The sequence below is a fragment of the Miscanthus floridulus genome, chromosome 15 (genome assembly GCF_019320115.1).
Source record: "Miscanthus floridulus cultivar M001 chromosome 15, ASM1932011v1, whole genome shotgun sequence".
Classification (NCBI taxonomy): Eukaryota; Viridiplantae; Streptophyta; class Magnoliopsida; order Poales; family Poaceae; genus Miscanthus; species Miscanthus floridulus.
Genome location: NC_089594.1, coordinates 72,661,244 through 72,682,397, shown reverse-complemented (window position 1 = coordinate 72,682,397; position 21,154 = coordinate 72,661,244). Strand labels below are relative to the sequence as shown.

The 21,154-nt window shown below is 43.3% G+C and overlaps 1 long non-coding RNA gene across 1 annotated transcript; it reads left to right on the top strand.

The window, feature by feature from the left end:
• The first annotated feature begins 1,391 nt into the window (after positions 1-1,391).
• On the top strand, positions 1,392-5,156 carry LOC136509264 (uncharacterized). The gene is made up of 4 exons (XR_010772302.1): positions 1,392-1,828; positions 1,950-2,037; positions 3,091-3,211; positions 3,570-5,156. It is a non-coding gene; the product is annotated as an uncharacterized lncRNA (long non-coding RNA).
• Positions 5,157-21,154: the final 15,998 nt, after the last annotated feature.

Below are 21,154 nucleotides of genomic sequence, written 5' to 3'. Positions count from 1 at the left end.
CAAGCAGCGTTCGGATACCAGCGATGGCATGTGGCAACTTGATATGTTCTTGACAGTTTAGGGTTCTTGGAGCCTTTAGTGTTCAGATATCTCCTGATGCCTCCCATATCTATGCTCAAGATCAAGTGAGGCTTCTGAGCCGACTACCATAACATCCGGCTACTTGAAGAAGAAACAGCTTAGCTTGTAGCCCATGGATATATAGGCATGCTACCGCCATCTCATGTAGTTAGTCATGTAGACTTCTCTTATATAATAACCCAGCTCAGGCATCGCTTCTCATTCCAACTAGAACACGAGGCGCTCAAAGGGTGCCATGACTGCAGGAAAATGGCCGATAGTACAAACTTAATGTATAACCTTTGCTCAGCATTCAACAATTGCTAATCGAACGCAAGGCATGAAGACAAATATATAATTCAGTATAGACACATCATGTGCCATCCTATAATCACAAATTGGAAGAGGCATACAAAACCTTATAGAAGGAGTTTTGCCATTTCATGACAAAAGGCATGAGGAACATACACTAACAAGGTCGACTGCTCCATGCATACTTAGAATCAACCGCATATTGTCACAGATTATACAGCTCTGTGAACATGTTGATCAGCTAGAGCCAGTCGGAGAATTCCTGTGGTTCAAGATGAATAGCAAATTCATACAGCTTTCTTGCCTACAAGAGATGCATTGATATGATATTTATATTGTCACAACTGGCTAATGGGGCTATCAAGTTTACGAATTCAAATAACAAGAAAATGTCCATTTGAAAAGAAAGATGAGTCCATTTCAACAAAGTCACGGTAACTTAGTTTAGGTGAAGCACATACATTTTCTCTGTGAAGTTCTATGACCAAATAAGTACACATGGATTATGAACATATAAATAACATCCTAGCATGTAATAGCAGCCCTCCACTAATGTTGTTTTGGCCACATTCATTAGTGTGACAAATGTGACAATAATGTCATTAGTAATTACCCTATTTATAACTCATGCCGGCGTGTCACATCTACCGCGCCAATGCATGTGGTGCAACAATGTTATTTTATCGCACCACGTGGATTGACATGACCAAAGGGTTAGATCTGAAAAAATTTATCGGTAGGAATATTTTTGAAATATTTATATAAAATAGGTTAAAAAATAAAAAAAAGTACACTACACATCTGACGTCTGTTACTAAAAGTTAATATTAACATTGAATGGTTGGTCGCTAAAGATTTCCTTCGGACCTTCAATCGCTAATATTAAATACTTCGATGGATGGTCTGTTGCTATAAGTATTTTGCTTTGCCTTATTGTGGGTCGCTATTTTGCACTAACCATATCGGATCCTCAGTCGCTAAATTTTGGCCCAAAACTCAAAAGTAAACCCTAAGTCAACCAAACACACGCACCTCTCTCTTCTCTGCTCCCGCTGCGCCTCCACGAGCCGCCGCCGGCCCGCTAGGCCGACGCCCGCCCGTCCCCGCCGGCACCTCTCCTCCCCCTCGCCGCATCCAAGCCACTGGTCGTCCCTATCCCCTCTCTCCTGCTCCTCACCGCGCCACAGAGATTCGCCGCGGCGGCGCAGCCATCTGCCACCGAGACCAACCCAGCGACCTGCGCCGCCGGCACCAACCCAGCCACTTGCGCCGCTGCCACAAATCCTGCTCTGTTCCTTCTCTCACCACTGCAGTGGCGACCAGGTCAGCATGTCCTGTTTATCCTCTCCCTCTGAACTCATCCCCAAGATCTAGTCATCTACATACCCATGAGTGTTTAGGGTATTGGTGCCTGGGCTTTTGCGGTCATCTCCATGTAATTCGTTGCTGCTGATGTGTACGCAAGCTGAAGCCCTTGTTTTCTTTCTTGTGGAAATTTTGTTCTGTCTTCTATGGGGAAATTTCATTTTTTTTTTATTTTTTGTCTGAAGCAAATTGTGCTGTTTAATTTACACCAGTTGGGAGAGGGGAAATACGGAGCATCCAGCATCACTTGAGCTGTTGAGCTTTACCCAGTAGTTGTGCAAGGTTACATCCTACAGGCTGGTTAGTTCTCGCTCTCTGATTTTTTTTTTGTACAGTATGACCACTGTATTTTGTTCAGACTGCACACTGGAATATTGGATGAGATAGTATGCGACAGGGCAATATTTTGTTCTGACTATGGTTATTCATTGATTAGCATTTGAAAATTTTTAATTCCATATTTCACATGACTTAATATGACTACTTTTGCAAAGAATATTTGGATATGCAGATAGTTGTTACTTCACAGAATACAGTTTGTTTAAGAATTAATGTTTTCGTCCAAAACTAAAGATGCTTCACAGAAGTGTGGTGTATATATATCTAGTTATTACTGCTGTTTTGTAGGTCAAGGTGCTTCATATAGAAGCGTGGTGTGTCATATTTATATGTGAAGTTCAGTTAACTGCTAGAATAATTCCTTTGTTTTGTGTAGTTCAGTTAACATCTTCTTCCTTTTCTTTCCCACTCATGGCCATGGCATTGTTGCAACACTTGAGGTGTGCAGCCTATTTGTCCTCACTCATCTGGTGAACTGACATGCAGTTAACTGCTAGAATAGTTCCTTGTTTTTCAGTCATTTGCTGAACTGACATACAGTCTATTTATCCTCACTGAGCTATGCCTTAGGGTGTCCCCAACAGACCTGCCGCTATCGTAATATGTTGGTGCACACAGATTTGAAAGGAAAAAATGATACACCTTTCACTTCATTGGTTCTCACAATTTAATTTTTGCAGAAGCTGGTAGGAACATTTGCAAACTTACTTTGGTCTACAATTCATTTATTGTGCAATAGCTGCCAAGAAATGATAGCAACAGCTGGTAGTACTGATGTAAATATCATGAGTCAAACTGAAATTACTAGCCTCGACATAGCTTCTCTGGGTATTTGTTCTGAGGGAAATGGATATATAGTTATCTAAAGAGCAAACAAATGATCTATATAATTTTATTAAAAAAATGATTGGTACACTTATTGCTTATATTTACTGCATGCTCTGCACAAAAAATATTGTTCTTAGTATATTACTTGTGCAAATAGTACTGATTTGTTCACATTTTGTTTCACAGAAGTTGGTAAAGGATATATTACACCATGGGACCTGGAAAGAATGGCTACCATGATTTCATCTGGACAGATTCTGAGATATCTAAGATGATCCGTTGCTTTGATAGTGATGGTGATGGGAAGGTTTGTCTTCGATTTCCACTCAAATTTAAGTATCAATGTTTTTATTTGAAACCCAATTGAAAAAGTAGAACCAGTCTGGTTCATGTGATTTGCTAAGCATTCACTAGCACCTGAAAATGAACCAGAACTGACAGTTTTGTTTCCTCTTTATTTGCCCCCACCAAAGAAAGTTGATTTATGTGTTTTAAAACACCCTAGATCACCATGAACATGCTGAATGTGCAATTCAATGGATATGAATCTCTTTAACTTGCCAATGTTGAACGAGCACTAGAAATACAAGGTTTCTTTTCAACCACCAATTCTACTATATACTTTCTCCCCTATTTTCTTACATCTTGATTTTGCCGCTCCACAGATAAACCTCGGGGATTTCCGCAGCATTGCATCTCAATATGCAACATGTTGCAGGAGCGTGAGAAGTGAGGATGATAAGTGTTGCTGGTCTAAAGATGCTTGTACTGCAGTTTTGTTTTTGCATGGCCTAACCTGTGACATTGCATCAACACTATTGGCATAGCAGACATAAAGTGAATCTTTTTTTTTTGAAACAAAGGCAGGAGCTCTGCCGCTCAATTAAGACAGAAAGAATTTATGTACAAGAGGGCTAGCCAATGGGATGACAAAAAGCGCACCCGATAGGCTAACCAACCCACACGACGCAGCTGAGCACTAACACGGCACACTACCATGGGTCATTATTGCCGAGCATGGCTGAAGACGCCAGCAGCTCCGACTTCTTATGGCAGTCCACACACAAGCCACTCACCAACAAGCCCGAAGCAAGAGGCCGTGACCGGTCATCGTTGCCAAGCTCAAGCACCCCACAAAGAGCAGCTCCGACTTCCAATCATGGCCACACGCCTCGCCTCCAGCGCTTGCCGACCCCTAGCAGACCCCAGCCTACGATGAAGGTGGGTGCTCACCGCGTGTCATCGTTGCCGAGCCACGTTCCTGACGCAACAGCTTTGACTTCTCGCAGCAAGACCCGCCTCCACGCGTCGTCGAGGCGCCAAGAAGTGAAGAACAATCACCGAGGAGACATCGAGGCCACGACAAAATCCAAACGCGACGCCTTCAGGAAGGTAGCAACGCCGATGGCGCCACCGTCGCACGTCCAAAGTGGACCGGGCTTTCACCCTTGGATGATAGTGCTAGAGGGGATACACGAGGCCCCCAACAGGGAAAGCGGCACCCACAGGTGTCACCGTCGCTAGGCTTTCGCCTAAGGAGTCCTCAAGCACGAACGTTGGGCCAAGAAGCAAGGCCCCTAGCCATCCATCACTGCCATCACCGATGTCCTGCCGCTCCACAGTAACCCCTTCAGTGGGGCCTCGACGCGCCGGCTGCGTGCAGCAGCCGCAGCTGCGTCGGCCGTCACCCCCTCCAGCCAGGCAACGTGGAGCCGGACCTGACTCCGCTGCTCGCGAAACACCGCCGCACGACCAACGCCTCAGGCTGCCGCTGTCGCCGGCTCTTGGCACGTGCTGTCGACGCTGCGACCCGATGTCAGCCACCACCAGACACGTGCCCCACCCCCATGGGCGCCGCCCCCTACCCAGTGGCGTCAGAACTGGCAATAGAGCACCGGTGCCGACACCCTTTGCTGTCGTCGCCGCCTCCGCCTTGGCCAGGCACCGCCCTCTCTAGCCCTTCGAGAGAGTGCTGGATCCAAGTGCCGGAGCTCCAAATCCGGCCGCATGGGCACCGGATCCAGCCGCCCAGGACTGGATCCAGCGAACCGGGCCAACGCCGCCGCCGCCGCCAAGACAGGAGGAAGGGACGGGCGTGGAGAATGGGATCCGCCGCCGTCCCCACGCGCTAGCCGGACACCAGCCGGCGCTGCCAATAGCCGCGGCGGACGCCCCCGCCGGGCTCCACGCAGCCCGTGTGGGAGGAGAGCCGCCGCCCCGCTGTCACCTGCGCCACCAAATCGCGAGGAGAGGGGGAGCCCGCCACCGCCATCCCGGCGAGCCGCATGGCCATGCCGGCGGCCAGCTCCGGCGGCGGCGTGGTAGGGGGAGGGGAGGGAAGGGGCGGCTGCTAGGGTTTGGGAGGGCGTGGCTGCCCGTGTCGCCCGCGTGGGGGAGCGACGCGGGGGTGAGTGTGGTAACAAATCCTAAAATGTCCAACATAAAGTGAATCAATGAAAGTCCATTTGTGCTTTCATACTTTGGAAACAGTTTCGGAACTCTGTATGCCTGAATTCGAAGAAGGTATGCATTACCAGGCAGCTGAAAGCCTCATACTCATCTTATTCTTTTTTTCTTTGATAAAAAAACCAGAGTACATCGGTATGATAAGACCAAATATTCCTATCTCCTACATAATGGCTTATGTATCTACTCAATATCTGGAGTTCTTTTAATCTTTTTGCCTGCAATTTGTCAACTCCAGATTGGTCTGCTAATTATTTACTCCAGTTTGATACCAATCCTTTATAGACCTATTGTTAGTTTCTTTCAGCCTCAATTATTTTTTCTTTAAACCAGTTACTTTTCCCCAGGGGATTGAGGCATCCAAACTTTCTAATTATTTATGTATGACACTGATATTTAATCTCCAGGCTCTGAAAACTTTGCAAGTGGTCTGCATAACACATTAATGTTATGTGCGCCGCCTAAAGCTCCTCCATATACCATACTTAAATGGTTGATGGTTCTGCTAATTAAAACAAAGAAATACAACTTAGCTTGCCTACCTCTGTATAATGTCATCAAGACTTCTACTGTGGCTGCCACCACAACTCCATAAAACCTCTGTCCTGAGTCAAACTGCTTGCTGTGCTAATATGCAAATTTCAGTTTCTTTCGAACATATAGATTTACATGTACTGGATGTGTGGATTAGACAAAGGATAGCCTATTAGCTTGTCTTGTTGAGTCATTATCTTTGTTGTCTGCTTTGAGACTGTCATTGAATTGAAACACTGAAATGTCTGAGAAACAGTCAACTCAAGTAGTGAAGTCTGAAATACTGAAACTAAAACACAAACAACTACTGTCAACTAAAACTACCGATTGCCAAATTGATAGTTGTGCATTAAGCTTGTTTCTCTGAAAATGTTTTTTCCTAGTTGTATTGGACATATTCAAAGAGTCTAGTTCTACACAAGAACGTTTTGTAAACACTAATATTGCTAGTGCAGTTCCACTCGATAATCTTGTACATTATGCAGGTTTGTTGTAGGCAATCAAGATCTTCTCAAAGTGTTCCCGGAACTTCTCAGAGGCGATATTCTCGAGCTGTTGCAGAATCTTCTTAGAGGTAAATCTTCTCAAGGTGTTGCAAGATCTTCTCAGAGGTGGACATGAACCCAACTAAGTACTGATAGTTGTGTATTTTGAGCTTTTACCTAATTTTTTATGGCTTCCATGGATAGCAAGTGCTAGTTTGTTTTTGTTCATCAGTTGTATATATATGTGTCTTGAGACAAGTATAGCTTGATTTTAAGTGACATGATTGCATATGTACTTGAGTTTGACAATTGAATGAGTATGTCTAATGTGATCATTTGTGTATGTCATTCAAAATCTGTACAATGTAATTTGAATATTGTATTGGTCCTGAATGTTTGGTCCAATTTACATAGTTTTAAATACATTGTTTTATTTTTTTTACCTATTTAATTGAGCTCGATGGACTGTTAGTTGCTAAAAAGTTCTTATTGCGATGAACTGTCAGTCGCTAAAAGCTCTAACATGTTGGTCGCTAAAAGTTGGACTGTCGAACTATCCGTTGCTAAAGATGATGTCCGTCGTTGTATACATATAACGATGGCTTCATTAGCAACTGCAGGGATCCGTCGCTATAACCTTTAGCAACTTACTGTCCATCACTGTACACCCTTTCAGCAACTCTAAATCAGTCGTTGTTTAAAGGTTGTGGTGTAGTAATAGCTTTGTGCCGCTAGTTCCTGTTCTCTGCCTTCTCATTTTATTTATAATAAATAGAAGAATGGGCGAAACTCAAAATAATTCGTGGGGATGGCCTATTTGATTCCATGGACCAACTAACACAGCGAGGACATTTCAGTTAATTAAGTCATCAATTAAAGCAAAAGACTTACACAAATACTAGCATTCGCATTGCTGATGCATGTGATCTGGATGTATATTTTCCGCAAATCCGTATCAATGGCAAATATATTGAAAACTACCACTGCTTTTCAGTCAGACACAAAATATTGAGCTTGCTTGCTTACTGTTATAAAAAAGTTATGTATGATTAAATCAGTCACAACACAAAACTCACAAGCATCTACCATGATGCTGGTATAAGAATCGTAGAAGCGCAGATAGGGTCGTCCTTTGTTCACCTTTACCTAGCTGGTCCTTCCGTCGAGTTTGTGTTCCACTTCTCTCTCCATGCAATGGCATCTTGGACCATGAATGATGCAGGAGCATCTTGTCAGCCCTCTCCTCGAAGGACGAGATGGTCAAGAGTGAAGAGGAGAGGCCAAAAAGTGATAAAATTTACACAAAAATATACAAATTACATGCGTATGCTAGAACGCATAAAAAGCACACATTATATATTTAACATACAAAGTACGTTAGTGTGCAGAAAGAGTAGCGACATCTAAAACGAAAAAATATGTCACGAAAAAAATAGACACGTTATATATATTAACATACAAAGTACGTTATTTAGAAGTGTAATAAATATTTGGATTCAAACCAGCCCAGCTCACGGATGCTGTCTCTTTTAATTTGATGTTAACTTGGTTGTGTTCCCAAAAATCTTTATGTCGATGGCAGCACAAAATTATTGCTTATAAATAAGCCACATAACAGCAACATGCTTATATATACAAATAGTCATGTATATGGGCATGATGCAACAAATCAGTGAGATGCATCATTGCCTATGGTACCTTGGCATGTATCGTTGGCTACGGTACTTGTGCATTCTGTTCATGATCCACATCCCCGCTTGGGCGCCCTGTCATCGGATCTTGGAATGAGGAGGAGGAGGATGACCACCCGGCCAATGCCAAAGAGGAGGAACCGTTCGATGACTAACGTTCAGATGTCGACCGTGGGAACTTGGATCATCTGCTATGATGCCAATGAGGAAGAACCAGCGTTCCGTGGTCTCCTGACACATCCCAAGCCAGTCGACTACATACAGCAAGCCTTCCTTTACTTTCGCATTTGACTGCCATGTACTATCATCATACTTGAACAACTCGTAGCTTCTTCTCCTTCACCTTCTCTTCTATTTACAGATAGGTGGAAATAAAGACAGACTATTTACAGTGTACAGTTCGATCTGGTGCAGTAGACAGATGGAAATAAAGAGACTCATTTGATGAAGTACTGTCAGCAAAAACTTTTTTGCGTGACAGGATGATACTCAAACAAATTGAATATTTTCCTGTCGGTGATGTCACCATAAAAGAATCGCTATTTTTCTTTCAGCCGAAACCCAACACAATAATTATATTGTATGATACTGGAGCTGAGATGGGCCTCCGGATGGTGGTGGTGGTGGTGTTGGCGCAAGGGAAACTGGAGGACGGAGGCCGCTTGCAGCCAGAGAGAGATAGATAGATAGGAGACCAATGCTTGATTCTACTTTCCTAAACAAACTCTATTTCTTTTTATTCTAATCCTTATCTAATTCTATCTCTAGTTGCCAAAATCTGCACTCCTCTTGGTGGGTGGGGGCTGACAACTCTAGGGAGCCAACCCTCCTTCCGCGCACACGACCCTGGCGGCGCCTTGGCCTAGGCCGCGGCTGGCTAGGGCCCTCCTTTGGCCCTCACTAGGCCCAGCTACTGGGGCCCTGGATAGGCCCATGATAGGAGCTTTTATATATAATTCATTAAAAATAATATATTTAATACAGTATTGATAGAAACGTTAGCAGTTCGATAAGATTCATGTGCCGTTGAACTTTAATATTTATAAATCATTTTTTAAAAGAGTTTTACCTCAGCTTTTAAGAAAGCAACACTACGGAATACAGTAGATTTGCCGAGTGTCAAGGGCACTCGGCAAACGCCCAAAAACACTCGGCAAATACTTTGCCGAGTGTTACACTCGGCATACAGCACACGGCATTGATTTGTCGGCAAACAGTAGTTTGCCGAGTGTTTTTCATCGGGCACTCGGCAAACAGTTTGCCGACTGTCAGTAAACACTCGGCAAAAATAAACTCTCGGCAAAAAAAATTGACGGGATGGAACGGCGATGTCGATTTTGCCGAGTGCACGACGGAAAACACTCGGCAAAGTTTCTCAACTTTGCCGAGTGTCAGAACTAAAACACTCGGCAAAGTTTCCCAAGTTTGCCGAGTGTCAGAAATAAGACACTCGGCAAAGTTTCCAAAGTTTGCCGAGTGTCAGAACCAAAACACTCGGCAAAGTTTCCAAAGTTTGCCGAGTGTTAGAACTAAAACACTCGGCAAAGTTTCCCAAGTTTGCCGAGTGTCAGAACTAAAACACTCGGCAAACAAGCTCCAGCGGTCAGATTTTTATGGTCACTTTGCCGAGTGTCCACTGGAATACACTCGGCAAAGAAGGTTACCAGAATGGAAAATGGTCTCTTTTTAATAATGTCACATATCTGTCAATCCACAAAAAAAAACCATGACAATTCACAATAAAACATCATGACAGGCATAATTATTTGTCACAGGTATCATAATTCACAATAAACCATCATCATAATTCACAATAAACCATCATCACATGTCACAATAAACCATCATCTCAATTTACAATAAACCATCATCACAAGTCACAACTAAGACACAATACAAATGCAATCACTGCGTAGGCCCTTGGAACCTCTGCGACAAATCCGGGTCTTGAAACTGATTATTTGATGCCGCCGATTGATTCTGCACAAAAGAGAAGTATTCGAAACAGTGTTAGCTTCCTTTTTAACAGTGTTAGACTTCATATTGCAAAGTGAATTTCAGTATCGAAATGTGTGCATCTAAAGCACTCGGCATTGTCACTGTTTCCCGTAGAGGAGGTTTCTCTTTTCTTTAAACCGTGTCAAGAGTTGAAGGGATGAAAAGTGCATGCATCCAGTCAATGAGGCACGTTACCTTATCCTGCTACAAAGATTTCTTTAACCAATTCTGCAGGTTCGTTGCTGCAAAGCTACACGGCCTGCCTCTCTGAATAATATTTAGAAGCGTGCATGAATGCATATACAGACACGCGTCATTCATAGGGAACAGTATTAAACTGCTGGCAATGATTCCAACATATTTTAACTGCATTATGGATTCAGTACCGACCTTCCTTAGGTACGTGTTGCTGTATTCAGCTATATACGGTGGGTTTGACACTTGGAGCTAGGCACCGTGGAGGTTAAAATATAGTGACATGATTGGCCGTTTTATAATCTCCTAGTTGTAGTAACATGCACGCTGACTGGCTCTATCTTGCTTGTGTGATGACTGAATCTTATTATGTGTAGTAGTGGTCGTGGATGATGCAAAGAATTAAACTGGGAAGCATATGTCGTCAGGTGGTTAATGAGCCTCTTACACGCAACTGAAAGTACCAATCAACACAAACCTCCGGAACCTAGGCCTTTTTCATTGACTATAAACAAATGTGTGGTCTCCATTAGATCTTGGAAAGAAGACAGATAGCCAGAATGCGGTCATAACAAGACCGATGTATCCCTGAGTACTTTTTTCATTGAAAGCAGTAAAGGAGCTTGCTGACACTTTGGACAGCTTATTTAACACATTCCTAAAAGTATGTCAAATATTTTATGGGAGATATCAAGGTGTCAAGTGACTCACAGGAGTAGTTGTGGGTGGCTGAGGTGAAGGGAATAGCATCGGTGGCGGTGGCAAAGGTTGACCCATACTCGATGCAAAATTCTGCATGTATTGGAACATTTGGTCCATCCTCAACCGACTTTCTTCGTCCATCCTCTGCCGCTCGGCCTCTAACCGCTCCACCCTCGCCTCCATCTCCTCCCGTTGCTTCTTTTCTGCTTCCACCTGGGCCTAAAATATTTCATCGCAATGTTACAATGCAAAGCAATGCAAAGCTAAAGTACGTAAGAACCAACGAATGATGAATGGAAGAGAAAGAACCTGGAGAGCCTCTATCTGGAACTGTGCAGTTCTCTTCTTTTTATGGATGTTTCTGGTAATCTTATGAGTGACTTGTCCTTGATATTGAGCTAGTTGCTCATATTTTCATCTCTTGGTATTCGGAGTAGCTAGGTTATGACTGGAGCTTGGTCTTGAAGGCCTAAAACTCTGTTTGGATGAAACCAATGCAAGCACTCCATAAGTTTTATGTTCTTGCCTGCTTTCTGTTTGATCAGTTATTATCTTATCTGCTTTGCTGCTTAGTCTGGGTGACATGTTATTTTTCTGGAGATATTAACATGAAGTATTTTCCCAGCCATTTTGATTGATATTTGGTTCTGAACCTTGGGTGGTCAGGTCCTTGTAGAAGTCACATGCTGCATCTAGTGGTTAGTGGCTTGGACCTTTGACTTCCAAATGAGTCCGCAGAACCAAATGAATGTGGCAACTTTAAGCTTAACTGGTGTTGCAAGATAGCAAGTTCTCTTGTTGTTTCTGGTATGTATCTGCTGGAGAAAGGATTGAGTAAGATTTACTCTTTGCTGTTTGGTCACGGTTTTTTAAGTTGGCTACATCACAAGATGTTATTCTAGTTCAGTTTCTGGGTGCAGCATAACCTTTCATGGTTGATATGGCCACTGGCCAGACATGGCTTGTGATCGGCTTCCATCGAAACACAGGCGAAGTGGTTCGTCGGTACCTTTGGCGACACTCATGGTTGCAAGTGATGGGATCTAACTAGCTGCAGAGCCCAGCTTCCTAGTGTCTCTAGCGGCTGGCATGTGCGATCACTTGCTAATATCGCTCTTTGGTTGCGAAAGCAAGTAATGCTTCTCATTTTAGATCCCATACAGTTATTAGTACAGGTGTATGGAGTACAACAAGCACAGACAGCTCTACAATCGGTCAGCCAATGATTTGTGCTGCTGAGTTGGTCACGTCATTGCTCGGCGGTATTTACGGCACAGAGACGGCATGTCACGGCCATTCTGCCAGCTACAAGCTGCTTTAGATACGAGCAACCGCAGACCATGCTACTTGGAACAGCACTAGTAGGAGTACTATTATTTCGTTGCTCAAGAAAATTTCATCGCAATAGAAGGGCATCCGGTGTATACCAGTTAGCCAACACTGTACCAGAGCTAAGCTTCAAGCTGGCGGTAACCGCAGAAGCCCTTAGTAGAACAGCCGTGAATATAATTTCAATCACGAGCAAGCAACGTTAGGGCTTCCTTACCAGCAACGACGAGAATGGATGAGGAACGGAAAATTCGACTCGATTCCCGTTCCGATTCACGCCTCCGCTCTTGGTGGCCTCGCCAGCGCGCCGGCCGCCGTCGGTGTGGGGGGGGGGGGGGGGGGGGGGGTGGGGCGCAAGAAGGGGGAGAAGAAGCCGAGGGCGGGGCGAAGCCGGGACGAGGGAGACGCAGAGGGCGAGCGCCACGCCGCGGGGTGTTGTGTGGGGGGGGGGGGGGGGGGTGGGGCGGGCGGGGGGGGTGGGCGCGGGAGGGCGGGCGTGGCGGCCGGGGCCGGAGGGGCACGCCGAGGACGGGAGAGGCCGCGGGGGGATGGAGCGGGGGCGGGGGACGCCGGCGGGGGGAGGCGGCGGGCACGCCGCGGGGACGGGGTTCGGTGGTCGGCGGCGTGTGTCTGTGGCGTGTGTGCGTTGTGTGCGTGTGTGTGGCGTGCGGGGTCGTGCCGGGTTAACTGTTAGGGGGTATGCCGAGTGCCCGCGATCTGGCACTCGGCATAGCTCCTTTTTTATTTTTTTTATTTTTCAAAGGGTCTACTCGCGCGGCAGTGGGCCTGCACCAAGACTTTGCCGAGTGTTTTCTATAAGACACTCGGCAAAGAGATACTTTACCGAGTGTTATATAGAAACACTCGGCAAACTACGCTAATATTTTATGTATACCTTTAATAGCTTCTTTTAGTAACTTTTTTCCTATATATTTTGAAAAAAAACTTGTCAAATTCACTCAAAATGCATATTGTTTTTTCTACTAATATTATTTCATTATTTCATGCAGTTATAGCTCAAAATTAATTTATATCAACTAAAATTCTATAATTGCAATTAATAAATAAAAAATATCAAACGGATCCGAAAATTTGTCAAAATTTGACATGAACTAATCTATGTTGTGTATTGCCTATACAAAAAAATTTGAACTCAAACCCAATTAACATGTCACTTGGACTCTAAATCTTATCGGATCCTTCTAAGTTCTACGAATTTTCTCCGAAGATGCTTCCGTTTGTAAGCATCATACGTCACAAATTATGCGAAACATTCTCAATTTTTTACCACAGCCTCCACATATGATATCATGACATCTTGACAAATCTCGTGATTTTCAGACTTCGTTTGGTTTTGGTAGAATTTTAAAATCATTCGAACACACGTTCGTGGTCGTGTTTCCTGAACAAAATGTTCGAAATTTCTTTTCATTTCCTGTATGAGACATCAATCCGGATTCAATGACATGAATATGATTTTTCCACTCATTTTATTCTATTATTTCAATCACTTGCAGTTCAAATTTCGTTTAAATCAATAAATTACTCAAAATGAAATTAATTCACTAAATATAGCAAACAGACCAAGAAATAGACCAACATGCAGTACAAAATGTCGTATGTGGGGAGTAGAAAAATTGTGGAGGGCCGAGGAGGGAAAAATTGTTTTTCATTCGCCGAGTGTCTCCATAAACACTCGGCAAACCCATACACTTCGCCGAGTGCCGGAATAAAACACTCGGCAAATCAATACTTCGCCGAGTGCCGGAATAAAACACTCGGCAAATCAATACTTCGCCGAGTGTCTCTAACGGACACTCGGCGAAGTACTAACGGCCGGCACGCCGCCGGTAGAACGGCGCACGGGCGGGTCACGTGGTGGTTATTGCCGAGTGTCCCCTAGAGGCCGAGTGTTGACACTCGGTAAATAATAGATATGCCGAGTGTATAGTATGCCGAGTGTCTTAGAGTACACACTCGGCAAATGTTATGTTTGCCGAGTGCCCGATATAATGCACTCGGCAAACAGAAAGCACTCGGCATTGTCACCGTTTCCCGTAGTGCAAGTGATACAGCCATTCGCTGGGGTTACCAGCAACATTACAAGACTTTGTCATTGGCACCAGAAAAAGTAACGAGCAAGCCCTACTGAATTGACAAAGAAAACTGAGCTTCTAGAGCTCAACGGCATCGAGCAAGCCCTACTGAACTGACAAAAGAAAACTGAGCTTCTAGATGTCGTAGCATGAATGTAATACATATGAAGATGTCGTAGTGTTTGCATCAATAGCCATATACATAAGACATCCAAATATATTTAGTTTCCATCTAGCCAAAACAAGTACTCTAAATATTTGACAACATGAGAAGCGTAAGCATTTTTGAACACCCCCATCTACTAGCCGCTAGATGATCATCAAGTCTCATGAGAGAGGTGTCTTGGAGAGCTATCAACAGTGCCTACAACATGTCGGGTTCGGCTAAGATGGCGAAGGTGAACACAAGAGCGCGGCTCCTGGGCATGGGGCCAGGGTAAGGGAGGCATGCGGCTGATGGCAGATGGGGTCTGAGCCGGCGGTGGCACCCTTAGGGCTCCTCCGGTCGTCGGGGCGCGAGGAAGATGAAATGTTGGCACTAAGGAGACATGTGTGGTGGGCAACAGAAATTTCCAATGTATAAGGAATGGACATCGGTGCCTGTTTAAAGCTTCACCCAACAGTGATTCTTTAGCATCGGTGCCGGTTTAAAGTTTAACCCGGCAGTGATTCACTGTCAGGCTAAGTTTTGAACCGGCAGTGATATCCATTTCAAGCCTTTATTTTTATAGATGTGTCCATGGTTTCACCAGTTCCCATCCCATTCATCTCAAATCTCCCATCCTTGTTGCTGTCCTCGCCGTATAGATAGCCTCCCCATTACTGTCCTTGATCTCGCATGGAGTTCAGCAACTGAGGCCGGAGCACCCTCACATTACGTGCAACAAATGTAAGCAACACATTGTGCTGGAGTTCAGGGTGAAGAAGCAAGGTCCCAACTATGGCCATATCTTCAACAAGTTTCCGAATCACGTTTTTTCATGGTTCCTAGTCATTTTTTGTGATGATTAATCGAAGTTCATGTTTTGATGTTCTATTGTGGATGCTAGTGGATGCCCAAGCTCGTACTAGGAGGAAGAGTATGTTCAGCTGCTAATTTTTTTTTGCTTAGGAGGCTAATCAGAGTGCACCTTTGCATGAAGAGGTGAATCAAAAGAAGCTCATAAATGAAAAACTGGAGAAGAATGTGTTTCTTTTAGTTGGAATTAGAGGCGGAATCCTTGTTCTGTTGAAGTTCATTATAGGTCTAGTTTGTTTAATGCTAACTGGGGTTGTCTAAATTGTATCTACGCTCCAAATGTTTTGTTACATATTTGGATTTTTACTAATTTTGAATATCTATATTTATTATATATCTATCCAAGTTTGAAACTAGAATTATGGAAAATAATTCTGAAAGTTATGAAAAATTTCAAGATAACATCACTACCGGTTCTATCGGCAGTAGTGACATTAGGCACACAGAAATTAATTTAAACTATAAAAAATTGTGAATCATTCAACACGGTACAAAGACTACAAACATACACTATTTTACTAACTAGGTCAATGTTACAATCAAAATCTATAAACACATTATAATATAACCACCTCACAAACATTATTCAAGCACCCGAGCTGGGTGTCAGATGTGCAAGAGCGTGCCAGAGGGGGGTGGAGAGAACCAACCAAGGTGCATAAGGGTTTGGAGCCGTGATGAACCCATGCCTCTAGCAAATAGCCGTTGTTGGCTAAATGCAAACCAAAACAAATCGGGGAGCCAATTAGCATTACATTGCTACTAGGTGACCCTAGCTTCGGCATGGTTCTATCTACACAAACATTCTTCTAGTACCTTTCATGCATCATCTTGAGTACAAAACAAAAGGTGTATGTGGAGTGCTTTCTCCCAGAGAGAACATACACCGAGACTTGAAACAACCAACATACACACATGCAAGGGACCAAATTAAGTTCTGCAAGCGTGGACGCATCCCGACACATGATTTAATTTATAACCAGGAGCATTGGTGGTAGGTTGGATCAACGGTGGAGAATCAATGAATTCATAGTTAGATGAATCCAATGGCTGGATTCAATACTGACAAGCATGACAAAAACCAACAGTGATATCTAAATGTCATTGTTGGGTGGTGGCTTGACCCGATAGTGATATCTCACTGCTAGGTACACTAGTACAGAAACAAGCTTTACTCCCGGTTGGGAAACGCCTTCAGTCCTGGTTTCCCAACCGGGAGCACGAATCCGGACTAAAGGGCCCCTCCTTTAGTCCCGGTTTCTCGCCCGGGACTAAAGGTCCACCTTTAGTCCCGGTTGGTAATACCAACCGGGGCTAAAGAGGCCTCTTGGCCTGGCCACGTGGGCCGGCCCTTTAGTCCCGGTTGGTATTACCAACCAGGACTAAAGATTTTCTTTTTTTTTGTTTTTATTTTCAATTGATGATTCGTTTTTATTTTCGAATAGGTTTTCGAATACGCATTCTACGCTGCTAATAATATACGTATTCTACACGCTTATAGTGTTCGAACATTTTGTACAAACTAAAGTATGAAACTAACACATATATTACATGCATATACATATTGTACGTTATTTTATGTACATATAATATGTATATATATTACAAATAAAGCTTGCATTGTATATTCTATCATATCCTTGGGATAACAAATTCACTCCATCTGGTTTGACTTTCATGTTTCGTTCATGTCATTGTAGAACTCGCTGGCGGGGTTTAAGACCTGGTCATTAAGAAATCCTGCTATGGTCTCTTGAATTGCTTTTAGTTGGTCACGTCGTATGACTTTTTCCTTCAACCATAGAGTCTTCAATAAAAGTTAAAGGAAAAGTATTAATATATATATATGTGTGTTGGTCACGTGATTACTTATATATATGAGCAATAAAAGAAATTGTGAATATATGAATATATTTATATAACGTACTTTGAGGATCTCTTCAGGAGTTCTTTTTGAGTATGCCATGATGAACTCGCAAACATAGTATCTGCAGTAGTTGGTCCCCTGTTCTTGCGCCGCCTCAAATGACTTGGTGAGAGAGCGGTCGTAGTCCGATTTTGGCAGGGTCTTTTGAGATTCCCGCTTTTTCTGGTCCACCTTCTTTCTTAGAAGATCTAGAGGTAGGTAGAAGTACGGTTTCTTCGGGTTCTCCCTCGCTTCTCGTTGCTTTTTACTTTGTTGAAAAAACTGTTCACATCTTTTTGTACTGTAGCATTTAATTCCTTTTCACTTTTCTCGTAAGATAGTTTTTGGGGAATAACTGGATTAGAGGAGGCTTTCTTCTTTGCTGGCCGGTGGGCCAACAGTTTCGTTTGCGGGGCGGATCTCTTAGGAGTTGGCTGCTTCTTGGTCATCAAGGGAGGCGGGGCAGCCGTTGGAGACCTCCTTGGAGGCGTTGGAGACCTCCTTGGAGGTGGCGGCGGTGCATAATCATTGCCCGGAGCACTATGATGATCTGGAGATTGAATAATTGGACTTAGGTTGGCGGAGGCCCTACTGTGTGAGTACAAAAAAGAATAATTAGGTATAAGAAATTATTATTATTAATCATGCAAGTCAATAGAAAATTAGTGAAAAAATTGTTTCGTTCACTTTTATCCGCACCTATTGTCTGGCAGTTGAGGAAGCGGCGGCGGACTAGAGACCCCGGGAATAATGATGTAGCGCTTGCGCCATAGTATGAATGTCTTGTCTGCTTCTCCTAGAGTCTTCTCCCCATCACCTCCTGGAATGTCATGAGCTAGATCACTAAAACCTTTGTTAACTCTATCTAGTGAGACACTAACATATCCAGGTGGTATTATTGCCCCATGGATTCTTGGTATCTTGGTAGGATCTGGAGGAGAAAAAACATCAAGAGCCACCATGATTGTGGCATTCCCTTTTGGAATATGTAGCTCACAAGATATAAACGGTGCAGTGATGTCATCCACGGGGAAACGTAGCATTACGTCATCTTGATTTGGCAACTCTGTGGAAGCGCAGCTGCTTTTCAACTGATCAGGGGGCTAATATTAACGTTGATTCCTGGATCTGATGCCTGCTTTTGGGCACTCATTGCTATTTGCATTTGCTTTATGATTTTCTCCTGTATTCTAGCTTGCATGTCTTTTTCATGCTCCTATGATTGAAGCAACGCCTCCCGTGACTCACGAACATATTCCTCCAACCTGCTGATCCGCGCTGCTTCCTATCCTTCCTTCTCTGTCGGCTTCTGTAGGTATCTCTGTCATTAGGAAACCATGCTCCCAAAAAATGTTCCGTCCTAAACCTCTCGTTCAACCATTGTGTTCAGCAGTCCTGATGGCATACGTCAGTTCATCCTTCTCTCTATTGGGCCTGAACGCACCAATAGCTTTAGCTTGTAGAGCATAAGAAAATCTTTGTGTTGCTCTTTCGAGTTTTGGGCCATGAACCAGCTTCTCGGTCTCTAGGTCCAGTCTTCTCCCATGAGCGAAAACAATTCTTCGCGCATTTGGGCCAATTGAGTGATTCTGATGTGATACCCTTGGCAAGAATGTCCGCTTCCATTTTTTTCACTTGGGAATGGCAGTCGCGTAGCCACCTGATCCCATGCCATGGTGGTATACCTTCTGTCAGGGCATTCTCTTGGTTCCTTCTCACCCATTCCTCACCCTCTTCTGATGTCTTGTACTGTACAAAATCATTCCAGTAGGGCCTCAACTTCAGGAGCGGGCCCCTAGTATTGAAATTGGGCGTTAGGTTCTTCTTGACTGTATTTCGTGTATAGGGATTTCTTCAAGTCTAGAATTGTGTGGCCATCTTCTTCATAGCCCACTTTCGAACTAGCTTCCTTCAATTCATCATCATTGATATCATCATAATCATCCGCTTAGCAACGTGAAATATTGAAGGATATCATCCCAAATTAAATTCTTATCAAGATTAGAGACAAAACTAACATGAGGCTCGTTGATCTTTTGCTTCCATTCACGGGCACTGATCGGAAGTCTGTCCCTTACAAGGTACCCACAGTGTTGCACGAATTTCCTTGCATGTGGACCAAATGGTTCGCCTGTCTCGATATTGAATTCCGATATTATGTAGCACCCCTCCAATGGCTTTTTCGGGCCTCGAATATTTTTGCTTTTCGTCGTTGTGGTCGTCGATCCAGAGGGCTACATATAAAAAAATAAATAAATATCATGTGTACACATAATAGATGATAGATATTCAAATATATATATATAAATATATATACCACACCAATATTTTCTTGCACAATATTTTCTTACTGATTTTCAAGAGCTAGGTATTGACTCCCGTCATCTATATCCTGCTGGTCACCATCGATAAATTGAATGCCGGTGTTGATAATATCCATCATTTCTTCATCCAGGTTGTCTCTCGGGGCAGCCATCTAGCTTTTACACCACTAGATATATCTATAAAAAATAAAAACCATATATCTATAAAATGGATCGAGTCATGTGCTTAAAATTAATTAAATAACTACACTCGAAATTCAAGTCTCCAAAGCATAACTTTGATTTCTTATTTTCTAGAAATATTTATTGGCAAGTGATATATATGGTAATCAATATAAATTTAAACTCTCTAATATGTATAACAAATATATATATAACAATACCAATTTTTATAACTATCTATATGTATGTATACACAAATATATATATATATTAATATAACAATATAAATTTATAAACTCTAATATATATTATAACCAATTTGTGTATGTATAACAATTGGTAATATAGCATAAAATTTCATCCTCTTGGCTTGGCTGGACGACGATGGACTGGGGGCTCTCTAACGTGAAAGAAACCGGCGCGGGATTTGGCGATGCGCGGCGTGGTGAAGACGGGGCAAGACGGCGTGGACGTGGGGGTGCGAGGTGGAGGCTAGGGCGCTAGCGCCTAGGGAGTCACGGCTGGATGGGGTCGGCGCGGGAGGACTGGCGCGAGCCCGGCGCGGGTCCGGCAGCGGCGAGTAAGGATGATTAGTGGCCATGGGCGACGGTACGATGGAGCGGCGCGGTAGTGGCGATGGGCGAGACGAAGACGAAGAGTGAGGAGGAAGAAGAAACGGCCGCCTTATATAGGGGAGGGACCTTTAGTCCCGGCTCTGTAAACGCCCAGGACTAAAAGACCTTTAGTCCCAGCTGGTAATACCAGTCGGGACTAAAGGTGTATTTTGGCGGGCCGCAAAAATGCAGCCCACCTTTAGTCCCTGGGTAGTAGATCTACCCGGGACTAAAGTTGGGCTGCAGTTTCACTTCCCGCCCATTTTCAAGCTCCATTTGTTTTTTTATATATTTCTTTCTATAAAATGTTAAAGTCTTGTTAATTGCACAGTAAATTAAATACAAGGCATAAAATTGTTTTAAAAGAATATGGATTTACTTTTGCTTTATTGCACACAGGAAAATTGTGTGACCTAAAGTTTTTTGTTTTTTCTTATAAATATTGAAACATAATGTCATTAATAATTACTATTTCGTTAATGCAAAAATGTAGTGTTTAATTTAAATCATTAAAACTTTTGTTTTCGATTGGAAATTTGTTTTCACATCATTTTAACGTAAATCTTTTCATTTTTTCATCACTCATTGTCCAAAAGCGACATGGAAATCCCACCATCAAACACAAATTTAATCTGAACATAGAAAAAAAGGAAACACCTAATAAACATCTCTGAATTCACAATTATTACATAATACCTCTAATACACACTATTAAACATCACTATATATA